This window comes from Nycticebus coucang, chromosome 16 (genome assembly GCF_027406575.1).
Source record: "Nycticebus coucang isolate mNycCou1 chromosome 16, mNycCou1.pri, whole genome shotgun sequence".
Taxonomy (NCBI): Eukaryota; Metazoa; Chordata; class Mammalia; order Primates; family Lorisidae; genus Nycticebus; species Nycticebus coucang.
This window is the reverse complement of record NC_069795.1, coordinates 77,067,597-77,085,516: the sequence shown is the minus strand read 5'-3', so window position 1 is coordinate 77,085,516 and position 17,920 is coordinate 77,067,597. Positions and strand designations below refer to the sequence as shown.

The 17,920-nt window shown below is 41.5% G+C and overlaps 1 protein-coding gene and 1 pseudogene across 3 annotated transcripts in view; one reads left to right on the top strand and one right to left on the bottom strand.

The window, feature by feature from the left end:
* Positions 1–17,920, bottom strand: part of PAK2 (p21 (RAC1) activated kinase 2) — a 129,226-nt gene that overhangs the window by 45,670 nt on the left and 65,636 nt on the right. The gene's annotated exons all lie outside the window — the stretch shown is intronic.
* Positions 9,434–10,333, top strand: LOC128567656 (40S ribosomal protein S2-like; annotated as a pseudogene). Its single transcript, XR_008374910.1, has one exon. The product of XR_008374910.1 is annotated as a 40S ribosomal protein S2-like (transcript).

The window sequence follows — 17,920 nt, the reverse complement described above, 5'->3', positions numbered from 1 at the left end:
CATCAACACTTGCATTAGTCTACCTGAAGTTGTACCACAGCTGTTTATTTTCGTTTGAGTCTTTTTTCTGAGTTTCATTTTGGATAGTTACTATCTTCTTGTTTTCAAATTCACTAATCTTTTTTTCTGTAATGTCATACCTACTATTAATCCTGTTAATAGCGGTTTCTCTACTCCGGAAGATCACCAAATTCTCCCTCTGCATGTGGCAGTCTAGAAACTTCCTCCAGGCAATAAATTGGATCAATTATAGGACTCATCTCATTAGTTTCTCCTCTCCTGTAACTGTGTACCATTGTCTAATATGCCATAATAATGTCTTGAAATCTGTGGTTTTGTACAGTTTTTCTCTATTGTTTTAGTTCTTTTAGATGGAAGGAAATGTAACAGATATTGCCATCTTATTTGTGGTGTTACAAAATTTGAGGATGTGGTCTCATTCATTCGTTTATTGTGCTGAGTGCTCAGTGATCTCCTTCTATCTGCAGATCATATTCCTCAAGTCTAGGAAATTTTTTTCTATTAATACTTTTATTATTTCCTTCACTTTAAAAATGTCTTCCCACTCCCTCCTAGCATGTGTGGTTTCCACTGAGAAATCTGCTGCCAGACAAATCTGAGCTCCTTTGTATGTTATTTGCTTCTTTTAGAATTCTCTCTTTGACCTTGACCTTTGAGTTTATTATAAGCCTGGTGGTAGTACTATTTGGGTCAAACCTGCTTGGGGTTGTTCTCTGACCTTTCTGTAGCTGGACATTTATATTTACCTCTTTCTCAAATTTTAGGAAGTTTTCAAATATTATTTCTTTTTTTTTTTTTTTTTTTTTGTAGAGACAGAGTCTCACTTTATGGCCCTCGGTAGAGTGCCATGGCATCACACAGCTCACAGCAACCTCCAACTCTTGGGCTCAAGCGATTCTCCTGCCTCCGCCTCCCGAGTAGCTGGGACTACAGGCGCCCGCCACAATGCCCAGCTACTTTTTGGTTGCAGTTCAGCTGGGGCCGGTTTTGAACCCGCCACCCTCGGTATATGGGGCCAGAGCCTTACCGACTGAGCCACAGGCACCGCCCCAATTATTATTTCTTTAAATGAGCTTTCTACCTCTTGTTCTTGCTCAACTCCCTCTGAATACCAGTAATTCTTAGATTTGGTCTTTTGAGGTAATTTTCTGTATCCTGTATGCATTCCTTTTCTTTCTTCCCACATGATTATATTTGCAAATAGTCTGTTTTCCAGCCCACTAATTCTTTCCTCTGTTTGATCCATTCTGATATTGAGAAACCTCTAATGAATTGTTTTTGTTTTTTTTTTTTTGGAGATAGAGTCTATGTAGCCCTCGGTAGAGTGCTGCAGCATCACAACTCACAGCAACCTCAAATTCATGGGTTTAAGCGAGTCTCTTGCCTCAACCTCCCAAGTAGCTGGGACTACAGGTGCCTGCCACAATGCCCAGCTATTTTTTTTGTTTTTGTTGCAGTTGTCGTTGTTTAGCAGGCCCAGGCCGGGTTCAAACCTGCCTGCCTCCGTGTATGTGGCCAGCACCATAACAACTGAGCTATGGGCAATGAGCCACCACTCATGAATCTTTCAGTTCAACAAATGTATTTCTCAGTTCCAAGGTTTCTGTTCATACTATTATATTATTATTTCAGTCTTTTTTACTTTTCTGTGTTATCTTAGAGATCATCAAGTTTCCTTAAAACTGCTACTCTGAATTCTTGGTCAGAGAGTTTAGGTATCACTGTCTCATTAGGGTTAATCATTGGTTCCTTGCTTTGTCCATTCAGGGAGGGCACACTTCCCTGTTTGCTGTTGTTTATTTCTTATGGATATACATCTATGTCTTTGCACTGAAGGGTTGATTATTTATAACTGTTTAGTCTTCTCTGTCTGGCTTGTTTTGGTTTTTATTGATATGTTTGCTTAGAGATTTATTCTGTACTTTACCTGTTGATTTTCTTCCCTTGCTGGGTTACTGCCTCTATTTGGCACTAGATGGCAGCATCTGCGCAGTTCACCCCCAATCTCCCATTCTTAGTAAACAATCAGAGAGCTGCCCATCCCAAATCAGAGTAGTTTAAGAAGGCTGGTAAGGGACTGTGCCCAGGGGACCTGTGGAATGAAACTTCCTACACTGCAGTACTGTTGAAAAGCCACTCAGAGTTTGGAGGCTTCTTTGGCTGAGTTATAGAGTAGTGTTTCCAGGGTTGGGGATGGTATTTTGGTCTCTTTCTTTTGAATATGACTGTCCTCTGAGGTATTTTCCCCTTCAGGCACTCCCTGCCAGGGAACCCAAAATGGTAGGAAAGCTGGTTGTCCACTTTGATCTCACTTTTGTTATAGTAGAAACCATGAGCTGCAGAGGGAGATTTTCTGCATGCTTAGTGTTGGGCAGATTGGGGGAAGGGACATCACAGATATAGAAATCTGATTCTCTTATTGTCTACTCAGAGTTTTTCATTTCTCTGTGGCACCAGGAATTGTCTCCTCACATTTATGTTGAGATATTGATGGTGATAGTTTCAGTGCCACATTTTTGGTTTTCTAGAATGGGGTCAGGGGGTGGGGTGGATGAAGGTAGCTTGCTTCTACACTGCCATTTTGGAACTGGGAGTCACTTAATCAGATCATTAGTAGTTAGACTTTATAACTGTTATCTTTTCTCTCAGATTTTCCATCTTATACTTTTGTTTAACTCTCTAGAGGAATTTTCCTATCTTCCAATCTTCTTCTTAATGATAATGTGCTTGTTTTGCTAATTTTAAATGTTGATTTTCATTGTTCTCTAACCTTTTTGTGTTTCAAGGATTCAATTTCTTCTCTTTCTTTGAAGATTATAAAGAATATGTGTATTTAGGCCAGGGTTCAGGGTTTGTGTTCTCCCTACATTGTCTGCTTATTCTAAATTCCTTTTTTTATTGAAAGGGTCTCACTCTGTTGCCCAGTCTAGGGTACAGTGACGTCATCAGAGCTCAAATTCTTGGGCTGAAGCGATTTTCCTCCCTCAGCCTCCTGAGCAGTGGGAACTGCAAGCATATACCACCCTTGCTGATATTTTTTTTTTCTTTCTTTTTTAAGGGACAAGATTCTCACTAAGTTTCCAGGTCTGATTTTGAACTCCTGACCTCAACCAATCCTCTCTGCCTGGCCCTAAGTTTTGTTTTTAATCTCCTGTTGTCTTGAATTTGCTATGTTTGAGCGTTTTTCACAAAATCCAATAATCCCTTGCTGTGTACTCATGGAAAATATTAAAAAGTTAACTGGGACATAACTCAGCGTTTTCACTAAAGATGAAGATAGGATACAAAGTACTTAAACTTTTGGTTTTTTTCCAGGCCATTCTATTTATGCAGAGAAAAATCTTCCCATCTCTTAGCTGAGGGCTATGAGTCAGGCTACAAGTATTCTGAAAACAGGGCAAAGGAAAGAGTTTCGTATGTTGACTTGCACTGACTCAATCTTTTTTTTTTTTTGTAGAGACAGAGTCTCACTCTATGGCCCTCGGTAGAGTGCCGTGGCCTCACACAGCTCACAGCAACCTCCAACTCCTGGGCTTAAGCGATTCTCTTGCCTCAGCCTCCCAAGTAGCTGGGACTACAGGCGGACTCAATCTTTTTTATTCTTGTACTCTAAGGTTTTCTGACTCCCTGACAAGAACAGAGGCCTCTCTGGTTTAATTTCTTCTGAAATAAATTTAAATATCAGTTTGTCTTTTTTCCCCTTGAGAAGATGGACGTTACATTTCCTGCACGTAGGGAGTAACAGAGGAGGGCTTTTAATAACAGTTTTTCAACTATTCCCCATTTCCAGCAAGGGTATCACATCCCTCTTCCACCCACCCACCCACACACAGTATTGTGTGCCTCTAAATTAAACCCTCTAGGATTTTTACACAGAAAATTGTGCACTTCTCACAACAGTATTGTCTGTGAACAGTTAGGTATGTGTCCCTGTGTTCTGTTTACCTAGTACCTCTCCATAAACCTTCCAATGTGTATTGAAACGTCTTGTATACTACTATCTCCTTTCCTATTTTCTTTGTCCTAGTAATATTTTTTTTTTTTGTAGAGACAGAGTCTCACTTTATGGCCCTTGGTAGAGTGCCGTGGCATCACACAGCTCACAGCAACCTCCAACTCCTGGGCTTAAAAGTGATTCTCTTGCCTCAGTCTCCCGGGTAGCTGGGACTATAGGCGCCTGCCACAACGCCCGGCTATTTTTTTTTTTTGTTGCAATTCAGCCGGGGCCGGGTTTGAACCCGCCACCCTCGGCATATGGGGCCGGCGCCTTACTGACTGAGCCACAGGCGCCGCCCTGTCCTAGTAATATTTTTAAAATAATTTTTTTCCTATTATCTCAGTTGGGTCTTGGAAGGGCAAGTAAATAGAAGCATGTAGTAAATATACTGTTTAACCAGGAGATTCTCCTAATATTGAAAAAAATAAATAAAAATAAATAAAAATAGTGCTGTTTAACAATACAACAAAAAGATATCTCAATTTTAAACATTTATGCATCTAACTTAAATGCTCCCAGATTTATGAAACAGACCTTAAGGGGTCTGAGCAATATGATATCCCTTAACACCTTAATAGTCGGGGACTTCAACACTTCTCTGACAGAACTGGACAGATCCTCTAAACAAACTAAACAAGGATACAAAGGACTTAAAGGTGACCCTAGAACAAATGGCATTAATAAACATATACAGAACACACCATCCCAAAGCAAAAGAACATACTTTTCTTCTCATCAGCTCGTGGCACCTACTCCAAAATAGATCACATCCTAGGATACAAATCAAATCTCAGCAAAACTAAAGGAATAGAAATTATACCATGTTTCTTCTCAGACCACAAGGTTATAAAGGTGAAGCTCAACTCCAACAAAAATGTTCATCCCCACACAAAGTCTTGGAAACTAAACAACTTCATGCTGAATGATAGTTGAGTTCAGGAAGAGATAAAAGAGGAATTTGGTAATTTCCTCAAACATAACAACAGTGAAGACACAAGTTACTAAAACTTTTATTTCATTTTGTTAACAAAACAAAAAAGTTACGATAAACAGGAAATAACAACAGATGCCACAGAGATACAAGAGATTATCTCTGAATACTACAAGAAACTCTATGCCCAGAAATTTGACAATGTGAAGGAAATGGATTGATATCTGGAATCACACCCTCTCCCCACACTTAACCAGGAAGAAATAGACCTCCTGAACAGACCAATTTCAAGCACTGAGATCAAAGAAACAATAAAAAAAATCTCCCAACAGGGGAATTGTAGGAAGATGGCTGACAAAGAAGCAGCTTTGCCAGAGGCTTGTGCCCAAAGGGAGAGATACTGGACTGAAGTGGATAGAAACCAAATGAGAGGAGCTCTGCACTGAGAGGACTGCATGAGGTACACATCACCCAGGCTGAACCAAGTGGCAGAAACAAGAAAGTGGAAAAAAAAAAAAAAAACAGGGATGGGCCCAGCTCCCAGATGAAGGAAGACCACCCTTCCCCCTGAACAGGAGCTCCATGGTGGGTAACCAGTCAGCGAACTGGGTTCAAAAGCCTCCTGACCTTATCCCAAGGGAAAGTAGTTGCCAAGTCCCAGTCCTCCTTCATTATTGAGGTCCCCCCACTGAGACTGGGCCCCATTCTGTCTGGCACAAAAGACCAAATATTTTTCCTGCAATCCTGGGCACCCAAATCACCCTTGCCCTACCCTAGTTGCTGAAAGGACTACCCCTGTAGACTCCAGAGTGTTTGACAAGCTCACTGGGAAGCTGGGGCGGTCTGCCAGCTGCCGAGCTGCAGCATGAGAACAGTAGCATGGCAGCCCATCTCCACCTGCTCAGGAATTCCCAGGCAGCTCTGTTTTTTGCCCTTCAGGACAACCTCTGAGCTCCACTGGGTGGGCGGGGCCAGTGCTTAAATGACTTTGACCTGTGACTTAACTTTGGACATGCCCCCTTCACCAGGCATGGCTCTCTGAGCTTGACTGACGGGCAGGCAAGTGTCTTAAGCGACTTTGGGGTGAACTGTGGACCTCTAGCTTCCACCAGGCAGGGCTCTCTGAGCTCAATTCAGTGGGCAGGGCGGGGACTTAAGTGACTTTGTCTCTAACTTTGGATTAACACTTTCCACTGGGTGGAGGCTCTCTGAGCTCAAGTGGGTGGCTATGCCTGGTGCCTGAGCAACTCTCATCTGAACTTTAGACTTGCGCCTCCTCCCCACTAGGCAGCAGCCCCCTGAGCTTGACCACTGGGACAGGTGGTTCTCAGTGCCTGAACGACTTTGAGCTCTGGGTCTATGCTGTGTACAGAAGAGAGCTGCAGCCCTCAGCACTCAACTGGCTGGATGATGCCCAGTGCATAAGCATCTCTCCTGAACTGTGGGCCAGCGCTGTTGGCTGGGCAGCCTCGTGAGCTTGATTTGGTGGGCAGAGCCAGCACTGGCAGAATGACTTTGATCTAGGCCAGTACTGCCTACTGATTCTTGTCTCCCTGGAGGCACTGTCTGGGGCTGCAGAGTCACCACTTCTCTGCCTTAGTTAGTGCAGCGGTGACACTGCAATGGTGAGGAGTGGCCTCATCAGGAACAACCTATGGGTTAGTTAAAATAGTATATTTACATATTAATAAAGCAAAAAAGAAGAAGAAGCTGAAAATACTCATGAAGAAGAATCAGCTAAAGAACTCTGGCAACATGAAATATCAGGGCAGATCGATGCCTCCTGGGGACATCAAAGAAAATACAACAGATAATCCCATCCAAAGAGAAACTGCTGAAATGTCAGAAATAGAATTTAGAATATGGATGGCAAGTAAGATAATAGGACTAGAGGAAAAGATGGAAACAGAAAACCAAAAAACAGTTCAAAAGTTATCCGAAGAAATTAATGAATTCAGGGTGGTGCCTCTGGCTCAAAGGAGTAGGGCGCCTGCCCCATATGCCGGAGGTGGTGGGTTCAAACCCAGCCCTGGCTAGAAACTGCAAAAAAAATAAAAATAAAAAACTTGACCTTGACAAAAAAAGCAAAAAGAAATTAATGAATTCAAAGACAAAGTCACCAAGGATATGGACATAATGAGGAAAAGATATAGCAGAGCTTAAGGAATTGAAAAAGGTATTTGAGGAGCTTCAAGATACAGCAGAATCTTTCAGAAATGGAGTTGAGCAGTGTGAAGAATCTCAGATAAGGAAAACAAGACTTTTGAACTATCCCAAGCATTCAAAGAAGCAGAAAAATGGAGAAAAAGAACAGAATACTCCCTGAGAGAGTTAGGGATCATTCCAAGAAATCAAACATCCAAATTATAGGGATACCTGAAGGAGAAGATGAACCCAAAGGCACAAATTCTCTGCTCCAAGACATAATGGCGGAAAACTTCCCAAGTATTGCAAGAGACACAGAAATTCAGATAGTAGATAGTTTCAGAGCCCCAGCATGACTCAATCCAAAGTATCTCCCAGACACATTGTAATTAATTTTGCCAATATTAATATGAAGGAAAAACTTCTGCAAGCAGCCAGGCATAAGAAAAGTATTACTTACAAAGGGAAAAGTATAAGGATTACTGTAGATCTTTCAGCCAAAACTTTCCAAGCCAGAGAAGGATGGTCATCGATCTTCACCCTTCTCAAAAAAAACAATTTCCAGGGATCCTATACCCTGCTAAACTGAGTTTCATTTGTGATGGAGAAATCAAATACTTCACTGACATCTACTTGCTGAGGAAATGTGCTGTGACTCAACCAGCTCTACAGGAAATACTCAGAGCCATTATTCATAACAAGCAACAGGATGGTACACCACCAAAGTAAACCTACTCAGAAATTAAAGAACAAAATCTAGCTTCCACAATGGTGAGTGGCATAAAAGTAAGCTCTGGACTTCTGAAAAACAAGCTGACCAAAACTCTGCCACATCTATCAATTCTCTCAATTAACGTGAGTGGTTTGAACTCTCCTTTAAAGAGGCATAGGCTGGATATAAAAACTCAGACCAGGAGCAGCACCTGTGGCTCAGTGAGTAGGACGCTGCCCCCATATACCAAGGGTGGTGGGTTTTAACCCGGCCCTGGCCAAACTGCAAAACAACAACAACAACAACATAGCTAGGCGTTGTGACGGGCGCCCGTAGTCCCAGCTACTCAGGAGGCTGAGGCAAGAGAATCGCCTAAGCTCAAGAGTTGGAGGTTGCTGTGAGCTGTGATGCCACGGCCCTCTACCAAGGGCAACAAAGTAAGACTCTGTCTCTTTAAAACAACAGCAACAACAACAACACCCAGACCAGATATCTGTTGCCTACACTCACCTTACCTCAAAAGATAAAACAAGACTCGGGGTAAAGAGATGGGCAACATATTCCAGGCAAATGGAAAGCAGAAAAAATCTGGGGATGCAATCTTATATGCAGATACAATGAAATCCGAACCAACAAAAATAATGAAAGATAAAGATGGACACTTCATACTGGTCAAGAGAAACACATAATATGAAAAGATTTCAATAGTTAACATCTACACGCCCTATCTGAATGCTCCTTGGTATATAAAACAAACCCTAACTGATCTAACAATATGATATCTTCCCACACTATAAAAGTTGGAGATCTTAAAATCCCATTGGCAGTACTGGACAGATCTTCCAAGCAGAAACTAAACAAAGAAATAATGGACTTAAAGAAGACCCTAGAACAAAAGGACTTAACAGACATTATAGGATGCTTCATCCTAACAAAACCAAATACACATTCTTTTCATCAGCTCACGGATCATTTTCCAAAATTGATCATATCTTAGGTCACAAGGCTAACCTCAACAAATTCAAAAGAACAGAAATTATCCCCTGCATCTTCACAGACCATCATGGAATAAAAGTTGAACTCAACAGCAACAGAAATCTTCGTACCCAAATAAAATCATGGAAACTAAATAACCTTATGCTAAATGATAGCTGGGTCATGGACAAAATCAAGAAGGAGATCTTTAGATTTCTGGAACAAAATGATAATGAAGACACAAACTATCAAAACTTGTGGGATACTGCACAGGTAGTCCAGTCCTTAGAGGGAAATTTATAGCATTAGATGCCTTCATCAAGAAAACAGAAAGAGGGCAAGTCAGCAACCTCATGTGCCATTTCAAGCAACTGGAAAAGTTAGAACAATCTAATCCCAAACCTAGCAGAAGAAAAGAAATAACCAAAATTAGAGCAGAACTAAATGAAACTTGAAAACAAAAGAATTATTCAGAAGATCAGCTAAACATAAAGTTGGTTCTTTGAAAAGATTAATAAAATTGATAAACCCTCGGCTAGACTAACCAGAAACAGAAAAACAAGATAACTACAATTGGAAATGATAAAGAGGAAATAACAACAGATACTACAGAAATACAAAAGATTCGCTTCTTTTCTGACGAAAACACCAAATGGCTGATGACGCGGGTGCAGCAGGAGGGCCTGGAGGCCCCGGGGGCCCTGGAATGGGAGGCCGTGGTGGTTTCCGTGGAGGCTTCGGCAGCAGCATCCGTGGCTCCTCGGCGAGCTCCCCGGCTCCTCCGGAGCTCGCGGAGGCAAGGCCGAGGACAAAGAGTGGATGCCCGTCACCAAGCTGGGCCGCCTGGTCAAGGACATGAAGATCAAATCCCTGGAGGAGATATATCTTTTCTCTCTGCCCATTAAGGAATCTGAGATCATTGATTTTTTTCTTGGGGGCATCTCTCAAGGATGAAGTTTTGAAGATTATGCCAGTGCAAAAACAGACCCGCGCTGGTCAGCGGACCAGGTTCAAGGCATTTGTTGCTATTGGGGACTACAATGGTCACATTGGTCTGCGTGTTAAGTGTTCCAAGGAAGTAGCCACTGCCATCTGAGGTGCCATCATCCTGGCCAAGCTCTCTATTGTCCCAGTGCGGAGAGGCTACTGGGGGAATAAGATTGGCAAGCCTCACACTGTTCCTTGCAAGGTGACAGGCCGCTGTGGCTCTGTGCTGGTACTTCTCATCCCTGCTCCTAGCGGAACTGGCATTGTCTCAGTGCCTGTGCCTAAGAAGCTGCTAATGATGGCTGGGATTGATGACTGCTACACTTCAGCCAGGGGCTGCACTGCCACCCTGGACAACTTTGCCAAGGCCACTTTTAATGCCATTTCCAAGACCTACAGCTATCTCACTCCTGATCTCTGGAAAGAGACAGTGTTCACCAAGTCTCCTTACCAAGAATTCACTGACCATCTTGTCAAGACCCACACCAGAGTCTCTGTGCAGAGGACCCAGGCTCCAGCTGTGGCTACAACATAGGGTTTTTATGCAATAATAAAGTGCATTGAGTTAAAAAAAAAAAAAAAGAAAGAAATACAAAAGATTCTCAACAATTACTACAAAAACTCTATTGCCATTAATATGAAAATGTAGAGGAGATGAACTGACATCTGGAAACACAATACCTTCCATATCTCAGCCAGAAAGATTTCGAACTCTTGAATAGACCAACATCAAGTACTGAAATAGCATCAATTATGCAAAATCTCCCAAAAAATAAATCTCCCTGGACCAGATGGGCTAGAATTAACACCAGAATTCTATCAAACCTTCAAAGAGGAACTAGTACCTATAATGCATAAACTTTCCAAAATACCAAGAAAGAAGGAATCGTTCCCAACATTCTATGAAGCAAATATCACCCTGATCCCCAACAGGACCCAACAAAAACAATTATAGACCAATCTCATTAATGAATATTGATACAAAAGTATTCAACATATTAACAAACAGAATACAACAATGCATTAAAACGGTTATGCACCATGATCAAGTGGGTTTTATCCCAGAGACACAGGGTTGATTCAACATACAAATCTATAAATATAATACACCACACAAATAGAATCAAAACCAAAGACCATATGATTCTTTCAATTGATGCAGAAAAGGCTTTTAATGATATCTAGCATCCTTTCATGATAAAAACACTCAAGAAAATAGGCTTAAAAGGAACATAACTTAAGATGATAGAGGCTATCTACAGCAAACCCACAGCCAATACCATATTGAACGGAGTAAAACTGAAAGCATTCTCACTTAGATCTGGAACCAGACAAGGATGCCCACCGTCTCCACTGCTATTTAACACAGTGTTGAAGTCCTAGCCATTGCAATCAGGCAAGAGAAGGAGATCAAAGGAATCCAAATGAGGACAGAGGAGGTCAAACTCTCCCTCTTCACAGATGACATGATCTTATACCTGGAAAACCCCAGGGATTCAACTACAAAGCTCTTAGAAGTGATCAAGAATATAGTAGCATCTCAGGATACAAAATCAATACCCACAAATCAGTAGCCTTCGTATATGCCAACAGTTGTCAAGCCAAGAACAAAATCAAAGACTCTACTCCTTTTACAATAGCACCAAAGAAGATAAAATACCAGAGAATATATCTAATATATATATATACACGCACAAAAGACGTGAAAGATCTCTACAAAGAGAATTATGAAACTTTGAGAAAGGAAATAGCAGAAGATGTCAACAAACAGAAGAATTTACCATGCTCATGGTTGGGAAGAATCAATATTGTTAAAATATTCATACTACTCAAAGCAATCTATAGATTTAATGCTGTCCCCATCAAAGCACCAATGTCATACTTTAATGACCTTGAAAAAGTAGTACTACCATTCATATGGAACCAGAAAAAAACCCGAATAGCAAATACAGTTCTTAGAAATAAAAATAAATCTGGAGGCATCAAGTCACCAGACTTCAGGTTATAGTACAAGGCTATAGTGACCAAAACAGCATGGTATTGGCACAGATATAGAGACCTAGACAAAACTGGAACTGGAACTGTTCTGGAACTGAACAGAAAACCAGGAGATGAAACTAACATCTACAGCCACCTAATCTTTGATAAACCAAACAAGAAGATACATTGGGGAAAGAATTCCTCTTCAATAAATGGTGCTGGAAGAACTGGTTATCCACATGTAAAAGACTGAAACTAGACCAACACCTTTCTCCACTCACTAAAATTGATTTGAGATGGATAAAAGACCTAAATTTAAGGCATGAAAGAATAGAAACACTTGAAGTTATCAGCCTGGGGCAAGACTTTATGAAGATGATGTCCATGGCAATTGCAACAACAACAAAAATAAACAAATAAACTGAAAAGCTTCTGTACAGCTAAGACAAGAACCGAAGCAAATAGACAGCCAACACAAGGGGAAAGGATATTTGCATTTTTTTTTTTTAATTTTTTTTGTAGAGACAGAGTCTCACTTTATGGCCCTCGGTAGAGTGCCGTGGCCTCACACAGCTCACAGCAACCTCCAACTCCTGGGCTTAAGCGATTCTCATGCCTCAGCTTCCCAAGTAGCTGGAACTACAGGCGCCCGCCACAACGCCCAGCTATTTTTTGGTTGCAGTTCAGCCGGGGCCGGGCTTGAACCCGCCACCCTTGGTATATGGGGCCGGCGCCTTACCGACGGAGCCACAGGCGCCGCCCGATATTTGCATATTTTAATCAGACAAAAGCTTGATAACTAGGATCTATAGAGAACTCAAATTAATCAACATAAAAAGAGCCAACAATTCCTTAGATTACTGGGCAAGAGAGATGAATAGAACCTTCTCTAAAGAAGACAGATGAACGGCTAACAAACATATGAAAAAATGCTCATCATCCCTAATTTTTAGAGAAATGCAAATCAAAACCACTCTGAGGGCTTAGCACCCATGCTCAGTGGTTAGGGTGCCGGCCACATACCGGGTCTGGTAGGTTCAAGCCCAGCCAGGCCTGCTAAACAACAATGATGACTATAACAAAAAAACATAGCCAGGCGTTGTGGTGGGCACCTGTAGTCCCAGCTACTTGGGAGGCTGAGGCAAGACCGCTTGAGCCCAAGAGTTTGAGGTTGCTGTGAGCTGTGACACCACAGTATTCTACCAAGGGTGACACAGCAAAACTCTGTCTCAAAAGAAAAAAAAAAAAAAACCCACCCTGAGATACCATCAGTGAGAATGGCCCACATTACAAAATCTCAATACTACAGATGCTGGCATGGATGTTCAGAGAAGGGAACACTTTTACACTGCTGGTGGGACTGCAAACTAATACAACGAAGTATGTAGAATACTCAAATAAGTCAAACTAAACCTCCTGTGTGATCCTGTAATCCCATTACTGGGCAGAAAGAAAACAATTTCCAGAAGTAAACAATTCCTTTTACCATAAGGACACTTGGACTATACCGTTTATCACAGCTCAATTTACAATTGCCAAAATGTGTAAACAACCTAAATGCCCAACCCAGGAATGGATTAACAAGCTGTGGAACATGTATACCATGGAGTACTATTCAGTGATTAAGAAAGATGGAGACTGGGCGGCGCCTGTGGCTCAGTCGGTAAGGCGCCGGCCCCATATACCGAGGGTGGCGGGTTCAAACCCGGCCCCGGCCAAAAACTGCAACCAAAAAATAGCTGGGCGTTGTGGCAGGCGCCTGTAGTCCCAGCTACTCGGGAGGCTGAGGCAAGAGAATCGCTTAAGCCCAGGAGTTGGAGGTTGCTGTGAGCTGTGTGAGGCCACGGCACTCTACCAAGGGCCATAAAGTGAGACTCGGTCTCTACAAAAAAAAAAGAAAGATGGAGACTTTATATCTTTTGTACTAACCTGGATGGAAGTAGAACACATGATTCTTAGTAAAGCATCACAGGAATGGAGAAGCGGGTGCGGGGCCAGCTAAACAATGACAACTGCAACAAAAAAATAGCCAGGTGTGTAGTGGATGCCTGTAGTCCTAGCTACTTGGGAGGCTAAAGCAAAAGAATCACTTAAGCCAAAGAGTTTGAGGTTGCTGTGAACTGTGGCAACACAGCACTCTACTGAAGGCGACATGGTGAGACTGTCTCAAAGAAAAAAAGATAAGAAAAAAAATGGAGAAACAAAAACCCTATGTACTCAATTCTGATATGGAGACAATTAATGATCTAGTATAGCAGTTCTCAACCTGTGGGTCATGACCCCGTTGTAACAATGAAAATACATCCTTTAACAGTATCAAAATTACAGTTATGAAGTAGCAACAAAAATAATTTTATGGTTGGGGGTTACCACAACATGAGGAACTGCATTAAAGGGGGCATTAGGAAGGTTGAGAACCAGTGATCTAGTACATGGTGGGGGAAGGGGAAAGCAGAGAGAAGGAAGCAGAGAGGGGTGAGGGGGTCATGGTGTGTACCACCACCTTTTGGCAGGACACAATTATATACTTTACCAACAAATGAAATCAATGTAACCTGGGTCTTTGTATGCTTGATGAATCCCCAACAATAAAAGATACTTGATAAGTCTGCCCATATAAAGTTTAAAATGTTACTGTAAGCCATTCTTTGTTTACAAAAACACTACTGATCTCGTATTAGTTTTTTGATTAGTGAAGACAGATTTGTGCTCAAATGTCCACCTCCTCTCTAGGCACATACTACAGTGCTTACTTACAAGATCTGACCATGGTGGGAGAATAGGGCACATTGGTTGTGGAAAAGAGCAGAGGATAATGTGACTTTTAACCCTAGTTTAATTTTGCCATCTTTACTAGAACACAATTACATCTCTCATAGACAACCTCTCATTTTCCACCAGACTTTGAGTAATTTGAGGTTGTATCCTTTACTTCTCTTGATGCTCCATCTTCTAATTCAGTATCCTGCATATAGGAGGAAATATTAGCCTACTATAAACTAATAGTTTACAATTTCAAGTACCATGAAAATATTTGTTTCTTCTTTTTAAAAAAACTGCTCAGCATCTCATTTCTGGGAGAACTTCCCTCACCCCTTCTCTATGCATAAATTTGGGAAAGATGACATTTTCTTTTATGACCATGATCTGAGATGACTGGTCCCAGGTGGGCATTTGATTCAAGCCAGTTCGTCCACAGCTCCCCACAAACCCTTTGCTTATATGTTCAAGGGTGAATACTTGATCTCAGATGTGATGTCCTGAGAATCAGTCTATCTCTAGTAATTGAATTAATAAGAAATAAAACCTCCAAACTACAGAGGGATGTATATCCTTACATAAGGGGGGAAAAGTCTGAAATAAGAAAGAAATATGAGGGCGGCGCCTGTGGCTCAAGGAGTAGAGCGCCGGTCCCATATGCCAGAGGTGGCGGGTTCAAACCCAGCCCCAGCCAAAAACCACAAAAAAAAAAAAAAAAAAGAATCTGAAGAAAGAAATATGAAACAGGTACACAGAAAGGGGAGAAATAAGATATATAGCAAGAGAATCTCTTGATTCCTGTTTTGTCTAAGGCCTATTCATATTTTTCAACTTGGGAATGTTAAGAGTTTAGAGAAATACACTAAAGGAAGTTTCTTATATGTCAGAGGTATAGAATAAAAAGTTAAAGACATGAAAATAATTAAGTAGAAAGTGAGATTTAATTACATACATTAGTCCGCTCCAAAGAAAATGGCACAATACCCTAAAAATCTATTCCTTTTGCTTTTACATAACACATACATACTTCTTATATTTTAGGTGTATTAGAAACTATCTAAAACAAAAAGATACTAAAGGATGTCTAAAACTGAACAACCAACATGCTGGAAGGATACTGCTATGTAACAGAATGTCCTCAACATTGCTATATGATTCCAGAAGCCAAGAACTGAAAGACTAACAAAAATTTTATGTAAACTTATAAAATAAAGCTCCCAGTTCTGCTTTATCAATTTCCCACTGTTGCTTTATCAAATACAATCATCTACAGGACATCCACCAGGCAACTGGATCACTTGATGGAAGTAATAGACCAGGGAAAGAAACTTAACAGTGTCCTGGGGGAAAAAGATTTCTTAGAATCACTTTCCAACTTCATTAAACAGCAGCAGGCAGAAAGCCACCTTCAGCCAAGAGGCAGAGACCCTGAGTCATATGTTGACAAAAGACACTTAAAAGAATTCTAAGTAGGGGTGGCACCTGTGGCTCAATGGGTATGGCACCAGCCCCATAAAACCGAGGGTGGTGGGTTTGAACCTGGCCCCACCAGCTAAAACAGCAACAACAAAAAAAAGCCAGGTGTTGTGGCGGGTGCTCAGGTACTCAGTAGTTGTGCTCAGTAGTCTCAGCTACTCAGGAGGCTGAGGCAAGAGAATCGCTTAAGCCCAAGAGTTGGAGGTTGCTGTGAGCTGTGACGTCACGAACTCTACCCAGAGCAACATAGTGAGACTCTGTCTCAAAAAAAAAAAAAAAAGGAATTCTGGGCGGTGCCTGTGGCTCAGTGAGTAGGGCGCCGGCCCCATATGCTGAGGGTGGCAGGTTCAAACCCAGCCCCGGCCAAACTGCAACAAAAAAACAGCCGGGCGTTGTGGCGGGCGCCTGTAGTCCCAGGTGCTTGGGAGGCTGAGGCAAGAGAATTGCGTAAGCCCAAGAGTGAGAGGTTGCTGTGAGCCGTGTGACACCACAGCACTCTACCTGAGGGCGGTACAGTGAGACTCTGTCTCTACAAAAAAAAAAAAAAAAAAAGGAATTCTAAGTAGGCTATTGTCATATCCTTTAGGCCACCTTTGAGCTACAGACGGGCTATAAAAATCCCATCTACTTAACAGGAATACTTTTCTGCTTCTAGTCTAACAATAGTGATTACCCCTTTGTTCTTTTGAGCTAAAACAGCTTCAAATCAAGAACATAAAAGGGCACTCTCTAGGAAATAGGTAGACAACTGTATAGGCTCCTATTACTAATCTTAGAATTTTTTAACTAGAAAGGATACTTACAGATACAAGTCATAATCAACCAGAAATAAAGGTACTTATAGGGTGAATAACTAGATGTGAAAACTACTGTAGTTAATAAATACTGTATCACTCAACACTATCTGAATAAAGTTTATAAAAAAGCCATTTTTATTATTGAAACTTCTAGACCGATTAAGCCATTTCTCACCTGGGCTACCACAAAAGCCTACTGACTGGTATCCAACTTCAGTCTTACACCTATAAACAAAACCTATTTTCTATATAGCTCCCGGTCTCTCCTATCTGAAACAGAAAGGTGAGCAGGTCTTTCCTCTGTTTAAAATTCTGTAATAGTGCCCCAGTGAACAGGACAAAATCTGAGCTCTGTAGCAGACAATGCAATACCATTTACGTCCTGATCCCTGCCTACCTCTTCAGCCTTTTCCACTGTCTGTAGTTCCCTACCTACGTCATGCTTTAATCCTGTCCCTCCAGCTCTGCTTCCAAATCACTCTGAATTATACTCAGCTCCATGAATGTAATAAGATCCCTCCTGTGGCTTGCCATGGAAACAAGCTCTTTTCTTGCATGGAACACTCTTTGTAACTGTTGTTTCACTGGCTACCCATCCTTCAGTCTTCAACTCTACTGTTACTTCCTTAGGAAGCCTCCCCAGATACTCCATTTAGATAGCTGTCTTATAATCTCTCTGCATCACTTCTCATAGTTTGTAATTATATGCCCTGGTTTCTGAATTGTGTCATAAGTGCAGGGACACTATCTGCTTTGCTTATCACTGTATCTCTGATGATTCAAACTGTGCATGTATTAGCAGGCACAGAAAAAAGATGTGTTCAGTGAAGTTGCCATTGAAGACTTAATTTCTAATTTTCTTAATATTTCTAGTAACACTGATTAAAACCAGTAATTAATAATTACAAACACATTAAAGCCTTTTTCTTTTTTTTTTTTGCAGTTTTTTGGCCAGGGCTGGGTTTGAACCAGCCACCTCCGGCATATGGGGCCAGCGCCCTACCCCTTTGAGCCACAGGCACCGCCCAAAGCCTTTCTTTTTTCTACCTCTTTTATAAGATAGGGTCTCTCTTAGTTGCCTTAAAGCGAAGTAAGTAGCATTATCATAGCCTACTGCAATTTCAAACTCCTGGGCTTAA